Source organism: Aythya fuligula, chromosome 2 (genome assembly GCF_009819795.1).
Source record: "Aythya fuligula isolate bAytFul2 chromosome 2, bAytFul2.pri, whole genome shotgun sequence".
Classification (NCBI taxonomy): domain Eukaryota; kingdom Metazoa; phylum Chordata; class Aves; order Anseriformes; family Anatidae; genus Aythya; species Aythya fuligula.
The window spans coordinates 110,083,416-110,100,037 of record NC_045560.1 but is presented as its reverse complement, the minus strand read 5'-3'; the positions used below and the strand labels follow the sequence as shown (position 1 = coordinate 110,100,037).

The following is a 16,622-nucleotide window of genomic DNA, read 5'->3' as shown; positions in this document are numbered from 1 at the left end:
GTAAAGATTAGTGTCATTTGCCATCTTTCACTGTTTATGTTTATGTTTATGTTTATGTTTATATTTATATTACAAAGTGCTACCAAATGTGCAGTGGGTTATGGTCGTGAGCAAGCTGCTCTACAGCTTTGACATTCCCTTGAGTCTCCTGTTGGCATCAGCGAAACAGAATCAGAGGAGGGTCCCCAGGTGCATTTTGCAAGCAGTCAGAGATGGGATTCAGCCTCAGGTTTGTCAGCAGGGAGGGCTCTGCCTGGGAACCTCCAACAGCCAGCAAATAACTCTCAAAGTAACCCTCACCGCCAGCTCTGGCAGTGTGGGATCCTCATGACTGCAACGTGAGGTTTCAGGTCACTTCTTATTTACGAAAATCCTTATGGCTACAAAAACTGGAATCATTAATGCTGTGGATTACTTTTAACATAAAGCTCTAATTAATTAAGAATTATGTTGTCAGTTAATCTCTATTCATTTATTTTTTTGTGTGTGTTTGTGTGTTTAAGGCAATCCGTGTCCCAGCAGCTCCAGAGAAAGGGTAGGTCCAGGCTATGCAAAATGAATCCCTCTGGGTTTTCTACTTTGTTTACAAGAGCTTTTGTTCATCTGAAGTAACGAAAAGCCAGCTAAGTCTCTTACTGTCATAACTGTCTCATACTGTCATAAGTCTCTTAGTGTCATAATGCTTAGCAATCTATGAGCTGGAAATAAAATATTAGACCATATAAACAAAACTTCTGCTTCCAGAGCAGCGCTGTTTTCAGACCAGTAATCCCACTTGTATGTATATCCTCCCTCCTTTGCTGTTTTATTTTTTTTTCCTTAGCCCTTTAAGAAGGATTTTTCCATTTTTTCTTCTAAGAAAATTCAGTTTTATTTAACATTTTGTCTTGAACATCAGAAGAGTCCTCTTGGGTTTTGGCACCCCAAAATAAAAATCAGGCATACTGCTGTCTGGCTTGGTAGGAACCTCAAAAAAGCAGTAATGCTTTTCCTGAAGTGCCGATGGTGCTCTGCAGTTGGTAACGCCAGCTAACGTGGAAACTTGCAGTGTTGCCAGACAGCCATAGTCCTGCTGCTTGGGTCCTCTCTACATCTGCTGTCATCATCAGAACCAGGAACTTGCATGTTATCCAAAAGGAAACTGGAAAAGCACAAGACTCAGAGGTATTAATTTCCAAATAAAGTTGAGGATGAGGGGAATATCACATCTTATGTGAGTGGAAGGTTTCAGGAAGGAAATCCCGTTGACGGTGAGAGTTGAAAGCAGATAACCCTAAGCAGCTTACAAAATCCTTCAAGAGATGCTACTAGGGAGGGGACCAGAAATTCCTAAAATCAGTTTTGCCATGTGTAGATGGACGTGAAATGGAGAAGGGCAAACACAGTGATCATTACTGGTGGAAAGAGAGCCTGGTCTGGCTTCATCAAACACCTTGGTCAACTACCTGGTCTTCTCCCTGCTGGCTGACGGGAGGAACGGTGTTTCCACTTACACCTTATCTGGTTTCGCTGGAGCAGAGCTGCTGAGCAACCAGTCAGACCAAGAGCGTGCACAAGAATAAATGCCACCTCTCTGCACAGGGCTTGTCCTTCATCACATCACGGTCAAGAGTGCTTCCTTCTACTGTGAGCACCAGTTGACACTCGCCTGTCGGGGAATAAGACGGGGAGTTCCAGCAGGATGCCAGGGAAGAAAGATCTGCAAGCACTGGCTGCCCAGAGGGACCGAGGGATCTCCATCCTTGGGCACGGGGACAGCTTGGCACCAGGCTGAGATGGGGCTGGAGCGGGTGCTCTCCAGAGATCCCTTTTTTCTACCATCAGGAAGCAACCGCATAGCAGCTCAGGAAAGAGGTTGGGACATTTCTATGTGCTTTCAGCTTCCCAATAATTTTGTCTCTGCTGCTGTAGCTAACATGTAAAAAAAATAAATAAGATAATCATATGGCGGTGAGGTGTGACGATGTGGATGGCTTGCGTACACATAAACACACATGCACAGACGCACACAAGCATTGGCACTAGCTGCTCGGTGGGAAAGCAGTCCAGCAGCTAAACGCGAGGATGGAGGGAGAGGTGCTTGAGGTTGAAGAAACCCTTAGAAAAAGAACGACTTCTTATTCTTGCCAGATTTTGTTTCCAAGGTGCTTGTACTGAGGCCCTGTAGCAAACTGGGCAAGAGCTGTGAATGGATGGAAGGTAATATAACCAGCACCCAGAGCTGGTTGCACAACTCGGTTCCACTCTCACCCCTTTCTGTCTGCACCTCCTTTCCAAGAAGTGCCAGAGGGAAGGAATAACTTCTCTCTCCTGGATGGGGGAAACTCCACAGTCTTTTACTCTGGTACTTTCAGAAGTCCAGTAAAATAAATCATCTGACATTTATCCTGGACCTCAGAAACGTTTAAAGTTTTACCTGTTCAGGATAACTGTGCTAGGGGCATGGTTTCCATCCCAGGGGAAAGACGTGCAAACCTTGACCTCAAATGTACTTGCTTCCAGCTATGAGAAAAATTCAGGTTCATTGAATAGTTCCAGGAAAGTAATCCTTGATAATTCTCAGAAATACTTACCTCTTTCAGATAAATAAAAAAAAAAAACACCTCTGTTCTCAAAAATTTTATCATGCTGGTCCCTATTTTACGCTGCTTTCTTGCCCATAAGTGAAATCCCTGGGGCATCAGGAGCTCCATCTCGTGTGCTCTGGGTTTCAGACAGCAAGAAGAAACCACCCTTTCCCTCTGCTCCTGTATCATCCCTGACCTAAACCCAGGAGAACTAGGCCCAGTATTTCAGCATAACAGCAAGAGCAGTACCAAATCCTGAACGACTGTAAATGCTTTAGCCCAACTGTGCATCTGAAGATTTCATTACCCTTTTTATGTCTGCTTTGCAGCGGGAGTTTCTGCTCAGCTCTTGTGCCCCTCTTTTCTGAGTCCTTTTCAGAGCCTGGGCTTCAAAGTCCAGTTTCCCATCTTACTCCTGTGGCCTTCATTCGCTATTCCTAGATTTAGAGCTTGATGTTTACCTGTAATAAAGTATTACCTTCCATGCTTGCTTTCAGTTTACCATCTGATTACGTAAGTGACCTATTTTCATTTTAGTTCCTCTGGTCTTTGTGTCTGTGGCAATATTATAATTTCATGTTTTCTCTGCTATCACTGATCAAAATGGATGATGGCCAAGAAACAAGTCCTGTGGAGCTCCCCTCGTTAACACCCCTCTGAACAATGGTTCCTTGTTTAGCGTTCAGACTAAACAGTGGGTTAACCAGTTTCTGAACCATCCAGTATGTTAATCTGCTAGAGTTTATTGATCAAGAGTTGTGCAAAATGAAAGCCTTGTGCTTTATACTTGTTTATTATATGAACAAAACTGTCTTTATGAATTAAGTTTACTCTTCTCCAAGAGATACCAGGTTATCTCAGCAAAATCTACTTTCTGTAAATCCATGTGAGTTGGCTTTTACTTCCTTTTATTTTGGTATTTATTAGCACAGACACTTTGGCCAGCATTTTTGTCAGGTTATGGACATCTGTTGGGCCAATACCCAGAATAATAACAAGCCTGATGGAAATGCATAGCCTGAAACATAGCCTGGTTTCTTCTGTAAACCTTTTAAAACATTATTCCACCATAACCTTTTTTCTCAGCCCCTGGAGATCCCCTGGACTTCCAGTTCTTCTAAAAGTGAGTTTTAGTGACTCAAAGTGATCTTCTGTCAGCTCTTTGAAACTTTGGGGATGCTAATGGTATACATTTTCCAATTTTAGGATGCCTGATAGTAGCAGCTGTTGTTTAGAGCCTATTGAGGCACTTACTCTTTCATCAGCAGGGGTGATGCCTCTTGCTTTTTTCCTCAAATGCAGCACAGAGATACTTACTGAAATTCGTAAAATAAGTCCATTGCCAGCCTTTGTCCATCTTAAGGTTTATGCCATGGTTACAGATGCAAAAAATCCCACGCAACCTTGAATCAAAAGTGAGATCAGAACAATCTCCTTGAAATGTGTTTGCTTCTCCTTGAAGTTGTGTTTGCAGATTGAAGCTTCTCACATATCTGCATCACTGTTGGTGTTTCTACTGTTTCTATAAAGGAACTAATACAGTATTAAAGTCACTTCTGTTCCAGTAATTTTAGAACTGCATTCCACTTAAACTGCTGTTACCTGTACTTCTGCTGTTCTTCATCTCTGCAGTGCCCTTGCGCTTCCTTCAGCGATTTCTGTGGGTCTAAAACTTTCTAGTTGCTGCCATCCAGCCAACCCTTCTTCTATACATTGTATGCAATCTTCTCATTTCCATAGAACCTTTTGTTTACTCTCTAAGGAGAGTTTGATATTTGACCAATACATCCTTAGTGTTGGAGATGTATTAAAATGCTCTTAAATAGGTGGTATCAGCCACATTTTGCCATGTATGGGCTTTCTTACAACTAAGTTTGAAGTTTTCTGTGATGTAAGCAGAAGGCCAACAGCATCCTGGCTTGCATAAGAAGCAGTGTGGCCAGCAGGACTAGGGAGGTGATCGTCCCCCTGTACTCGGCTCTGGTGAGGCTGCACCTCGAGTACTGTGTTCAGTTTTGGGCCCCTCGCTACAAGAAGGACATCGAGGTGCTTGAGCGGGTGCAGAGAAGGGCGACGAAGCTGGTGAGGGGCCTGGAGAACAAGTCCTACGAGGAGCGGCTGAGGGAGCTGGGCTTGTTCAGCCTGGAGAAGAGGAGGCTCAGGGGCGACCTTATCGCTCTTTTTAGGTACCTCAAGGGAGGCTGTAGCGAGGTGGGGGTTGGCCTGTTCTCCCACGTGCCTGGTGACAAGACGAGGGGGAATGGGCTTAAGTTGAGCCAGGGGAGTTTTAGGTTAGATGTTAGGAAGAACTTTACTGAAAGGGTTGTGAGGCACTGGAACAGGCTGCCCAGGGAAGTGGTGGAGTCACCATCCCTGGAAGTCTTTAAAAGACGTTTAGACGTAGAGCTTAGGGAAATGGTTTAGTGGGGACTGCTAGCGTTAGGTCAGAGGGTGGACTCGGTGATCTTGAGGTCTCTTCCAACCTAGATGATTCTGTGCTTCTGTAAAATCAACCTTTAAAGAACTTTCTGCCTAAAACGCTTTCTCCTTTCCCTCTCAGCCCTGCAGGGCCCGGCCCGCCATGCCCAGCGTGTCGGCAGTGCCGCCCAGCGGTGCGCGCCCGCCGCTCCCCGCTCCCGGCCCCGCGGCTGCGGGCCCTGAGGGCCGAGGGAGGCCCGTGGGGAGCGGGGGGACCCGGCCGGGGCTCGGTGCCGGCTCCCGGGCTCCCTCCGTGCTCGGCCGAGGCCCCTGGCACCGCCTCTGAGTCGTGCAGCCCTGTCCTGGGGCACTGCTGTACGGCTGGGAGCAGGACGCTGCCTGCCTGCCAGCGCCAGGCTGCTGCTGCTTGGCGGAGCTCGCAGGAGCTGGCGACCTGCCCGCAGCACCAGCATGCCCCACGGAAAGTAAAACAAACAAACAAACAGAGAAATGTAAGCAGAAATGAGCCCTCAGACAGGCTTCCTTACTTGGCTCTGAAGATTAATTATTATTTATTTTCGTCTCGAAGGAGGGCAGAAAAGGTGCTGCCTGCCTACCCTTGCTCCCTGTGGCCGCATCTCCTGTGCCAGTCCAGTCACTGCCCTTGAATTCCCCTTTTTGCTTCTGAGAAGACATCGTTTTGGGCTCAAAGGCAAGTCCCGGACACTCTGCCCTCAAATTGCTGATACACCGTCTCTGGATCTAGCCAGCCTCCTCGTGAAGGAGCGAGGATGGAGCACAGCTGATGCAGCAAGGAGGCTGAAAGCAAAGCTGCACGGTGAGACACCTGAGGTGAAGCAAGAGGGGCAGCAAGGAAGGGCTGCAGCACACAGATGGAAGAGGCTCTGGCTTGAATCTCCCACCAAAGGATACCAGGGACAGTGACCTAGAGATGGAAACGTGAAGTTGGGAAGTGTCTGATAGAAGAACCGTGAATGCTTCTTGGGGAGATCCAACAATAGTCAAGCAGCAACAGTATCAGAACAAGCCCCAAAGCACCTGTACAAAGTTAGCATCATTTCAAACATATTTCAGCTAAAATCCCGAGTTTTTACCAAAGCGTTTTACAGTATGGGACTGCAGACTTCTGATCTGATATTACAAGTCTTAAAGCCAAATGTCCTGTGTCCCCAGACTGCAGCTACTTAAAATATCTTCATTTTTTTTCTTTGCATATTTCTCAACTGAGTGGTGGTGTGGCGCCATTCAGATTACACCATTCAAAATAGCCGTGGCCTGAGGTGATCAGATTTTAGGAAAAGTGTTTAACGTAGGATCTATGAACAGAGCTGGAATGTGACAAACAGTTTTATTGAGCTAATTCATTGCACCAGTTAGGGTCATTCACAAACGTAATTATGGAATAATATTTAAGCTGTTTTTTCTAGACCTAAAATTCCGTGATGAAAATTTAGAAATACTTAAAAAGTTAAAAGAAGAAACAAGGATGAAGACATTAGTTTTGTTTCCCTTTAGCGGGAGAGATTTATCATCAACAGATACAAAATGAACAATTAACCTTTATGTTGCACATTTCAACCACAGATTTTAAAGTACGTTATAAAAGGGGTCAAGTATCACTGGCATAAAAACTGAATTAAAACCAGTGGAATTGCTGGCTGCAGCTCTGCCAAGGACATAAAAGCAGCATTAAATGCTGTTAACTGTCTTGACTCTTAATTCTCTGCATCTCATGGACTACACTGACTCTCACTGCTGTAAACTGAGTAATCTGTGCTGAGATGTGAAGGTGAAAAAATGCTCTCTATGCACTTTGGACCCTTGCGAGGTTCAAAACACATGAGCACATAAATCAAAAGGCACTGCATAAATCAAACACGCTGTTCTTTTCTAAAAATTTTCTTTAGCATTATTCTACCGTGTAATAAAATTATGTTTGACTTAGCCTTGAAAAAGTGTTCTTTAGAACAGTTTATAAACTGCAGACACTGTTTCTAAAGCCAAAGAACAGATTTTTTGCTCACAGGGTTCTGCACGATCAACTCATGAAAAGCTCAGGAGCAATGGACGCAGCTTCCTTTGGTTTTGTCTGCATTAATGTGAAGATCTACCATAAGCTGTAGCTATGGCGCATTCACTGTACTCATGATGCTTCCACAAGGATTAAATTTATACCACAAGGTATAAAACAATATTTTTTTTTATTAATTTTCTTCATTCTTTACACTTGTGTTTTCCCTAGAAACAATGCATGCTCATGGCTGTGTATACTGAAATACCATTAAAGATTTATATGATTTAGTAAGGCAACACATTTGCTGACCACTAAGGAACTGGAAAACTTTCATAAAGCACTGCTGGACTCTTTGGATGGCCTGAAACTGGAGGTTCCTTGTGCCTGGTCTATCCACTGAACTCACGCTGATACTACACCACAAAGAAGCTCATTCCTCAAGAAAGCCTTTCCACCATCACTGCAGTATATCCAAGTAATTTCTATTCCATAATCAATGAGACAAAAATGGTCTAGCTATAGAATATCTGCAGCATTTCATAACACGTCACCCAAATAGCAGATCTCTGCTATGCCAAGTTGGCCCATCTGGAAGACATTTACACCTCAGGCCTTGGTCTCAGGTCAGCTGTTGATACTAACAGATACTTTGAAGGTAGGGGAAGGAGTGCCTCGTTGTTGTAATTGCTGTCCTTTGGCTGAAATGCTCAAACGAAGTGCATTTTCTTCTGCTGAGAGCTGTTTATCTCAGCGTACATGTAGATACAAACAAACAGAAGATGGCTGGTGTTTTCAAAGCCCAAGAGTCGGTCCCGGCTTCCCAGCATGGTTCTCAGGCTGCAGAGGCCAGGCTCTGCCAGCTCCAAGCTATCATTACTTCACCAACTTGGAAGCCACTTGGGGTTTGTTTGTTTTTCTGTGCTATTCCCATGCTTGAAAAGTTTTGAAAGAATTAATCTGCCCTATGACTTCATAGAATCACAGAATGGTTTGGGTTGGAAGGGACCTCAGAGATCACCCAGTTCCAGCCCCCTGCCATGGGCAGGGACACCTCCCACCAGACCAGGTTGCCCAAAGCCCCATTCAGCCTGGCCTTGAACACCTCCAGGGATGGGGCATCCACAGCTTCTCTGGGCAGCCTGTGCCAGCACCTCACCGCCCCCCGAGCAAAGAATTTCCTTCTGATATCTAATACAATCTAACTTGTCAGGGGGGTGGCCAATGACTTTTGGATAAATGGGAGCTGAGTCCCTACTGAAATCAGCAAACCTGAGCTGCAGCTGACACGTCAAGTGAGAGCAGAGTTGTACTCTGAGATACTTTATCTGTGGGATGAGCAATGCCCAGAGGTGAGACCTCTGGCCGGGAGTCCATCCTTCAGCTGAACACATCCCAATGGCAAGGCTGTCCTGCCTACTTATTTCTTTTTTTTTTTGTTTTGTTTTGTTTTGTTTTGTTTTGATGTTTTTGGGCTACTTGAAGTATGGGCATAAAGCATATGAGGTAAAATCACCTAACACGCTAGCTCATAAAACATCTGTTAGCTGTCTAACACAAAACAAGCATGAAACAAGGATCCATTCTGTTCGAGCAAGACATTTGAGGGTGTCATGCTGCTGAAAGGTGACTTTTTTCCCTTTAAAACTGAGGAGTTTCATCTTTACGTTTCTACAGGAAGGCTTCAAAGTCCTCAGCACTGAAGGGAATGTCAGAACAAGCTTGCACACGGTGTGGCTCGCAGCCTCCTGCTGCTGAAAGGCATGCGTGGCTCCTATCAGCCTCCCGTTGACACCAGCTACCCAGTGACATCTGTCAGCTGGCAAAATCTGGTCCTGCGCTAACGATAGGTACTGTGCAAATACACAGCTGAACGCCTCACGGTGTTTCTTACATGCCACTGAGACCACTACTGCTATATTTTATTTCATTTTCCTCTGTATTTCAAGAAAAGACTTGCTTTGATTAATATTTTTATATTTATTTTATATTTACATTTTATTTCACATTTGTATTTTGAGTTTTAATTTATAAGCAGTCTCTTTTCAACCATAATAACACGAAGAAATGTTTTCCTGGGGAAGAACAAAGAGTTAATTTTGTACTGGTTGGCCCCAAGTGACCCCTTGTTCCCACTGCTTTTGAAATTACTGGAGTTTGCTTAGCCTGAAAAATTACAGCTATAGGAAAACTTACATTTCAGTGTGCTATTTTAAAAAGGAACAGCAGAATTTTAAAAATAGCATCACCATTTTTTTTTTCCCCTGACTGTGGCGTCTCCAGCCCAAGCATGTTGATGCAATTTCCAAAGCACTAAGAAATGTCTTAGGTCACATTTAAGTCAGGTCAGCCAAATCCAGGATCAGTGAAAAAATGAGTTGTTCGTCTGTTCTGGAATGGGATCTTTCTTCCCATCATTCTTAGTTATAAAGATATCTTTTGTGTGGTTGAGGCTAAATTTAAGCCCGGGCTGCGTGTATTTGTGTACTATCTATGCGTGTTTTATGCATCAGCAGAGCACTCCATTCCTGGTAGGCTGCACACACAATTAGGGCTTTATGATCTTTGAAGTCGGTTGATACAAAGATTTATGTATTTGCAGCAATAAAAAGCCTGTGAAGTCATGGGGATAGATGTTTTGTAGACCTACGGGCTGATTCTCCTTTGAGTGGGGTTGGTTTAGCTCCACTGGCTTCAGTGGCACCCATCCTCACACCATCCGAGAGCCAGAAGAGCAGAAGAAGGAAACCCAGCGCTCGGTGCGTGCCCGGGGAGGTCTGCTCCTAGAGAGCTCGCTTTTCTTTCAGACCGCCGGGGAAAGCACCGAGAGGGAGAGCAGGCTCCACGGCAGAAACCAAACCTTGCAGCACGCTTCTTCCACCCAGCAGCTCCTCAGGCTGGCACTGCAGAGGGGCCGCTTCACCAGGGGGCTCCTGCCCACGATGCTCCCCAGGGCGAGGCAAATCCACGGCCCCGTGGATGAAACTGAAGGAAACGGTAAGGCGAAACACGCTCCTTTAATACGTGCACTGCTAGTTTGTAAAGAGAAAAAAAAAAGGTTTTATGGGCGGTTTCTTTCCTTTCCAAAGCATTTGGCTACTGCGGGAGGCTTGAAAAGTAAAATGAGTTGAGCCTCAGCAGATCTATAGGAGCAGTTAAGTAGCAAAGGAAAGTCCATGTGTAGCTCTTTCCTGGTGTTATAATGTTTTGATAACAATGGTACACAAAGGCTTGTTTTGTTTAGCGTGCGCCATGTTGCTGCACTTCAGACAAAGTCTCGATTCACTCAGTTGAAGACAAAGTCTCGATTCTTTCGGCTTGAGGCAAAAACCCGGGATGAACGTTTGACAAAAGCTTGGATCTGAAACGCCCCAAACTGCAGGAGTAAGGAAGCAGATTAGTATCAAATTCTACTTCCAGCTATGATGAAAACAAGGAGTAGACAAACGTGCAATTTCTAATTGGAAGGACAAATTTAGGAAAAGATGTTTCCCCTCAGCATTCCCTAGCTAAGCCTCAAATCCTGAAGCTGAAATATTCCTCCTATTCCCTGCTCGCACTCCCTACCCCGGGCAGACCTGTCCTCTCTGGGCTGAGATTTGCTCTCACCCAGCAGCCAGTTTCCCTTCAAGAGCAGAGCAGTTTTGTTTACCACCCCCAGGTGCAAACCTCGTTAACTGATGTTTACTTCTTTTGTGTTTTCAGCTTTCAGTAATGAGTCGGGTTAATGGATAGCGAAGATGGCGGTGGTAGGGAGAACGGTAAGGAAAGTTCAGGAGCTGGTTGTACACCTTCGAGCTTTACAGGCTATGGCTCCCAGCCATTTAGCTACAAAATAAAAAAAGAGAGAGAGAGAAAAAAAATTATGGTTCTTTTTGCATAGGTTTTGCTTTATTGTGTTTTATTATTATTATTATTCAGGGTGGTGGGAAACAAAGCGTAGCCAAGCCCCTGACATTTCACAAGTTATAAATACTGTACAAAATTCTACTTCTGGCACCGGAAAATGCTTTCTCCTGTTGTTCAAAGTGACTCCAGATGCTGATGCACTTAGTATACAGCGCAAGTAACTGGACTGGAATGAAAAAGGCCGGTAATTGAGTTTACATTCATCTGTCGATATTCCTAAGGGACAGACTCTTCCGTCTGCCAAGTCTGCTCTGCTTCTGCGTGCAGAACTCCAGCAGACTGGAGATTCCCACAGCAGGGGATCTCTGCTATCGGTGGAGGTGGTGAGCACTCCTATTCTGGTCATCCCCTCGTCTCCCACAGCATGGGGAGGTGGGCTGAATTTTTTTTTTTCTGGAAATGAAAGAAAAGGTTGTGGTAGAACCGAGGTTTTCAGCATCGGGTCTTCCCCTGACCTAGGCTCCATATTCGCTTCTCCCTCAGGTTTTCCATGCTTCTCACTGCTACAGTACCTGAGAGATTCCCATCCATGTGTATTTCTCTGCGTAATAAATTAGTGAGGTGAAGGATTGTCATCCCTATTGTGAAATAAACCACGGGGATAAAAGTTACGAAGTTTCTCCCAACTTTAAATGAGCAGCCTAGGACAGTTAGGAGCAGACTGTTCCAAAAAACTTGGGTGTTTTATATATTAAATAGCTATGTATTTGGCTAATTGCTGTCCCTCATTTGAGACAGTTCCATGGAAAGGGATATCTGTGCAACTTGACCATACAAACAGCAGCAACCTCCGTTCCAAACACAAGAGCAAATCGATACCCATAAAAAAAACAGACCTGAGAGAAGAAGCTACTATGGCCAATGTCCAGTAAATGTTGGAAAAACATGGAAGAAAGCAGAAGAGATGGTAGAATCTGAGAGACAAATCAGCAAGGGAATATTTGATCCTGGGATCTGGGAAAAAATTTCAGAGGAAAACTGAAACAAGGAGCCTCTTCTGCTGATTTGGGGGTGACGGGAGCTGGTGGGCACAGGGAGAGGAATCACCTCCTGCTGATGGATTTCTTCTGCCTTCAAAGAGTAACTAACTCAGGGAAGAAGTGGATCCACTTTCAGTAGAAGCACATTGGCTGCAATGCCACGTTGAGGCACAAGTCCATGGATAAAAGCATCTGGTTCCCAATTTGAAAAGCAAGCAGGTGCCAGTGTGCAAAAAGGTCTGAGGCTATGTGGGTTGGGTCCATGGTGCTCGCACCACGAAGCTGCTATGGATGGCTGCAGAGAATCGTGTCTGTCAGATATTAAAACTGGGAGGCCTCACAAACACAAGCGAGGGGAGTTGGGATCCGTTGTGCCTGGCAGCTCAGACCTGCATGGGCCCTGCGTAGCTGGGCTTCCCTTTCTGAGCTCTCCTGGTCTAAAATGTCTCACTGAGGAATCTGGCCTGGCCAGTGGCAAGCTGTAATTTCCCTCACAGGCCACTGTGAGGATCTGGGGTTTTACCATGGGTGGTGGTGCCTGCGGTGAGTACGAAAGCTTGCAGTTAGGCAGGAACCAGTCCTGATGAAACAGAGCCTGAGCATCTCACCCAGCATAAGGAGGAGCAGGCCCACTCCTCCCGGCCTCCCCTGAAAGAGTCCTGTGTGGGCAGGCAGGAGGGGGCCAGGCACCTGAAAAAAGGCAAGTTCAAGCTAGTGGCCAAGGTCCGCACAGAGACTGACCCAAGCCAGCATCTGTAAGGGAAAGCCAACAGGAGAGCGGACAAATTCATCTCTTTTAAGGCTAGAAGATCACCACCCATTCGAAATATGTTCACAAACCCAAATTTCCCTCCTTTGTCTGTGCCAGGCCTTTAGGACACCTCCTCTTGATGTTTCTGCCCTGTAAAGAAAGGGAAATAAGTTCAGTGCCTCAGTGACTCGGAGCTCAGAGGAGCCCTGCCGTGGAAGCACCCGAGCAGCTTCTCCAGCTGCCATTGGGGTTGCGATGCCCTGGCTGTCATCCCCAGCCCCGGGTGCGGCCGCTGGTCGCCGTGCCCCAGTGTGCAGGGCGCTGTTTCCAGTTTCGGCTGCGTGTTGCTGGGCTCTGCTGCTGTGGTTGTTCCCTTCCCCCTCCACATCCATCACTTCTAAGTGCTGAGAAAGGCAGCAGCGGGCGAAATAAAGGGCAGTAAGCAGCCTTGTGGCCTACCTGGTTTTTGTTACTGTTTTGTATTTTTCTTTTTTACTCCCTCTCCAAGTTCTTCAGCACAAGTGAGCCAAAATGAATCTTGGCACCAGCACCATCTTTCTCCCTGCCTGTTAGAAACAAGATGTTCCCCGGTGTCCATGGAGGTGTTACGGTCTCCAGGCTGAGCTCCTGTTGCTTATTATTATTATTTGATCTTACACTCATTTCCAAGAACACTGGCATGGAATATCATTAAAAAGATAACAAGATCTTCAGGAAAGAAATAAATCCACATATCTCAGCCTGGATTACTTTTTTTTTTTTTTCTTTTCTGTGTAGTTTTATACAGAGTGGAAACTGAAACAATCACAGGCTGTGGGTGAACACCGAGCTACCAAATTTTATTTCAGAAAAATATTGATAGGAAATGAAGATGGTCACAGGAAAAGGACATCACTTTTTTTAGATGCCTATGGGAAATGCTGATCACCTACACGCTTCAGTAATCTGGCGAATGTGTGATATTTGTTGGACAACTCCAAGTATTCCCTTTGCACTCTAACCTTCTTCACCCAACAGCAGAAGCTAAATTCATTCATATCATTCCCACACTAACAATTACAACAAAGCAGATGTTTCAGCATATGCTTGGAAGGATTTTTCTCAGTCCATTGGAAAGGAGAAATACCAGTGAGAAAGGAAGGCCGTATCATTCACCCCCTAGAAAACTATTATTTGGCTGCTGTGAGGTGCTTGCTCCCCTCAAAGAGCAGACAGGTGCAGATAGCAATTACTCTAATCAAAGTTTTCTTAATATCTGGGATAAAATCCTAGTTATCAAAGTGAGATTTTTTTTTTTTTCTGTCCTATATGGAGGGATATTTTTTTCGTGTTATGTATGTACTCTGCCCAGTGCTGGGGTGATGAACAGCAAGCTGCCTAGCAAGCATCAGATTAGAAGAGTCTTCTGTATTTAGGAATATCTTACTCACCAGAAGTACACTGAGTGAACTGTCAATGGGTGTCTTTGCTTCGGAAAACAGTAAAAGAAGTTGGTTCTTATGTCTTGAGATTAATGGCCATGGATGGCATCTTGCAAAACTGGCAGTTTATGTGCAGTGATGGGGAAATACAGCTCTGCGTCCAGATGTGTTGTTCTACACAAGATCAGCTTCATTGTGCTGTGTAGGGCTGTCTCCATAATGCAACCTGACATTTTCAAAAGTGGAAAGAGTTATACAAGATTACATGTTTCTCTAGAGACCGAGTTAATTTCAAGCCCCAAAGATAACCGTGGAGCCTTGTACTGGTTCCACATACTGATGCTATGAAGCTGAACTTCCTATCCGTGCAGCAACCTTACCAATAATAGCAAGCAGAGGGGATTTTCATCTGAAACCAGGATTTCTCTCAGTGCTACTCACCATTACACATTCAACTAAGACACGCAATCTTTGCAACTGTCATGACTTTCATTCCACAACCAAACTGAGGAGATGTTTGTTAAATATCAAATTCCAGTCCTTTGGACAATTAACGTGTTGGCAAGCCTCCTAGCGTGATATCTGTTGGCCAGTCATTAGTCCATTGAATTATGCATACTTGCGATTTGATCTTGACCAATGCAATTTCCTTTCCTTCTTTAGGAATTCTTCCCCTGCCTTTATGCCCAAGGGATAGATAGAGACGATAGCTGTATACAGAATGCTTCAGCTGGGAGGCTAATACTTAAAAGATGATTCTACTGATGCTCTGCTCTACAAAGACCATTGTAACAATCTGTGAAATTTAACATTAAAAAAAAATATAGGAAAATATATTTCCATTTACCCAAAAGGGCTCTTTTTGAAATTTATTAAGCCCATCTCTTTGGTTTATATGAGGGACTGTGGATTATCTATGACGGAGGGGCAGAATGACAGGCAGACAGTTGTCATTCAGTAGGATCTGCATCCTTCTACAATAGAAAAAAATATGAGTTTTCCTTTCAAGATTAAGTTAGCACTACTGAAGCTTGTCAAACAGCAGATTTGAATTATCTGGCTGTGGAAATTACCTGAACTGTATGTGCAGTGTTGAGTGGCAGGATAGCCCACCGATGGGTTTGCCTCTGTCCCAAGTCACAGAGCACTTCAGAATTGTGCAGGCCGGGGTGATCTTATCAAAAGGAGGCATTAGAGCTGTACCTGCAACAAAAACATTGTTTTAGATTGTGATTCTAACTTGTATGATATCTGCAGAATTATTTTATTTGATACTTTAGCAACTTTGGGGAAGTTTAACATTTTTACTTTTTTTTTTTTTTTTTTTTTTTAATAGGGCCTTTGGAAGTCAAAGTCATTCATCTCAGTGACGATTCTTCTTCCTGTGTTCTAGGAGTTTCTGCGTGAGACTCCCTGAAACATTCACTGTCGGAAACCATTTTCTCTTGCTGGTTTCTCCAGGAAAGGTCAAGGCAGACTGCCAGTAGGATGACTGGACAACATCACTGCTTTAAAGACCTGTGGGATCTCACTGACACTGAAGCAGTAATGGGCGATGGAGCATTAGGAGAAACCACGCTGCAAAAGCAGGGCGAAATTTCCAAAGCATATTTAATTGGGAAGAGGGTTAGGAAGGTTTAGTAAGGCAGAGGGAGCAAAACCTGATTTCTCCTAACCACTCTCCCAGCTCCAGAATCTGGACTAAATGACTCCTACTCATGTCTGACATCATATCTCCACCCCAAAGCTGAAGGAATAAATGCCTGCAAACACAGTTTATGTTACTGAGTAAGTGGCAAGAATCTGCATTTCTTTTTCTGTGTTGTAGGGTCCTGCCTCCCCTCACACCTCACTTTTTTCTCTTTAATAAACAGTCTAGGACGTCCAGTTCCTTGTGCCCCAGTCATTAAAGCACTGCCATTTAAGCTGCAGAGCCAGACCCTGACACACTGGAAAAGAGCAAATTTGGGATTCTTGGTGTAATCTTTTTTGTCCCTCCCCACGTGCGTATGTTTTCTTACAAACTCCTCCATGACACAGTCGTACTGCAGACTTTCCCACAGGATGCATGCCTCATGCTGTACAACACAGGATAATCACACCCAGTGGCAGAAATAAATTAGCATAGCAATCTTAATCTGGTATTTCCTAATTTTCCTAATTTCCTTATCCTTCAATGCTCAGCTGTGCTAATCTAAACAATATTCTTCAATGTAATTTTTGTATGTTATCATTTAAATATATGTATACGTGTTGGTGTATCGCTCCATCTATCTGTATCTCTTCATGTATTGGTAAACACAAAAGAAACAGATAAAAGCTGTTTGTTTTTAATTCTTTCGGAACCGTTTGATCTCTCCTCGCTTGTTTTAGCAGCTGCCCGACTGTTTTTCCTCGTATGTAAACTTCAAAGTCAATCAGAGGTCAAAGCTCTGGACGAAGACAGACTAACAAAAACAACAGTGGTGAGCACATGCGATGTGAAGGAGCTGAGGGTCTCGGCGTAGCACATCACCTCCTTCCAGATGAGGGGGGAAATTGTCG

General features: G+C 44.6%; 1 long non-coding RNA gene across 1 annotated transcript; it reads left to right on the top strand.

Moving 5' to 3' along the window:
• The first annotated feature begins 9,574 nt into the window (after positions 1 to 9,574).
• On the top strand, positions 9,575 to 16,359 carry LOC116486830. The gene is made up of 3 exons (XR_004253002.1): positions 9,575 to 10,014; positions 10,723 to 10,778; positions 15,415 to 16,359. It is a non-coding gene; the product is annotated as an uncharacterized LOC116486830 (long non-coding RNA).
• The last annotated feature ends 263 nt before the right edge of the window (positions 16,360 to 16,622 follow it).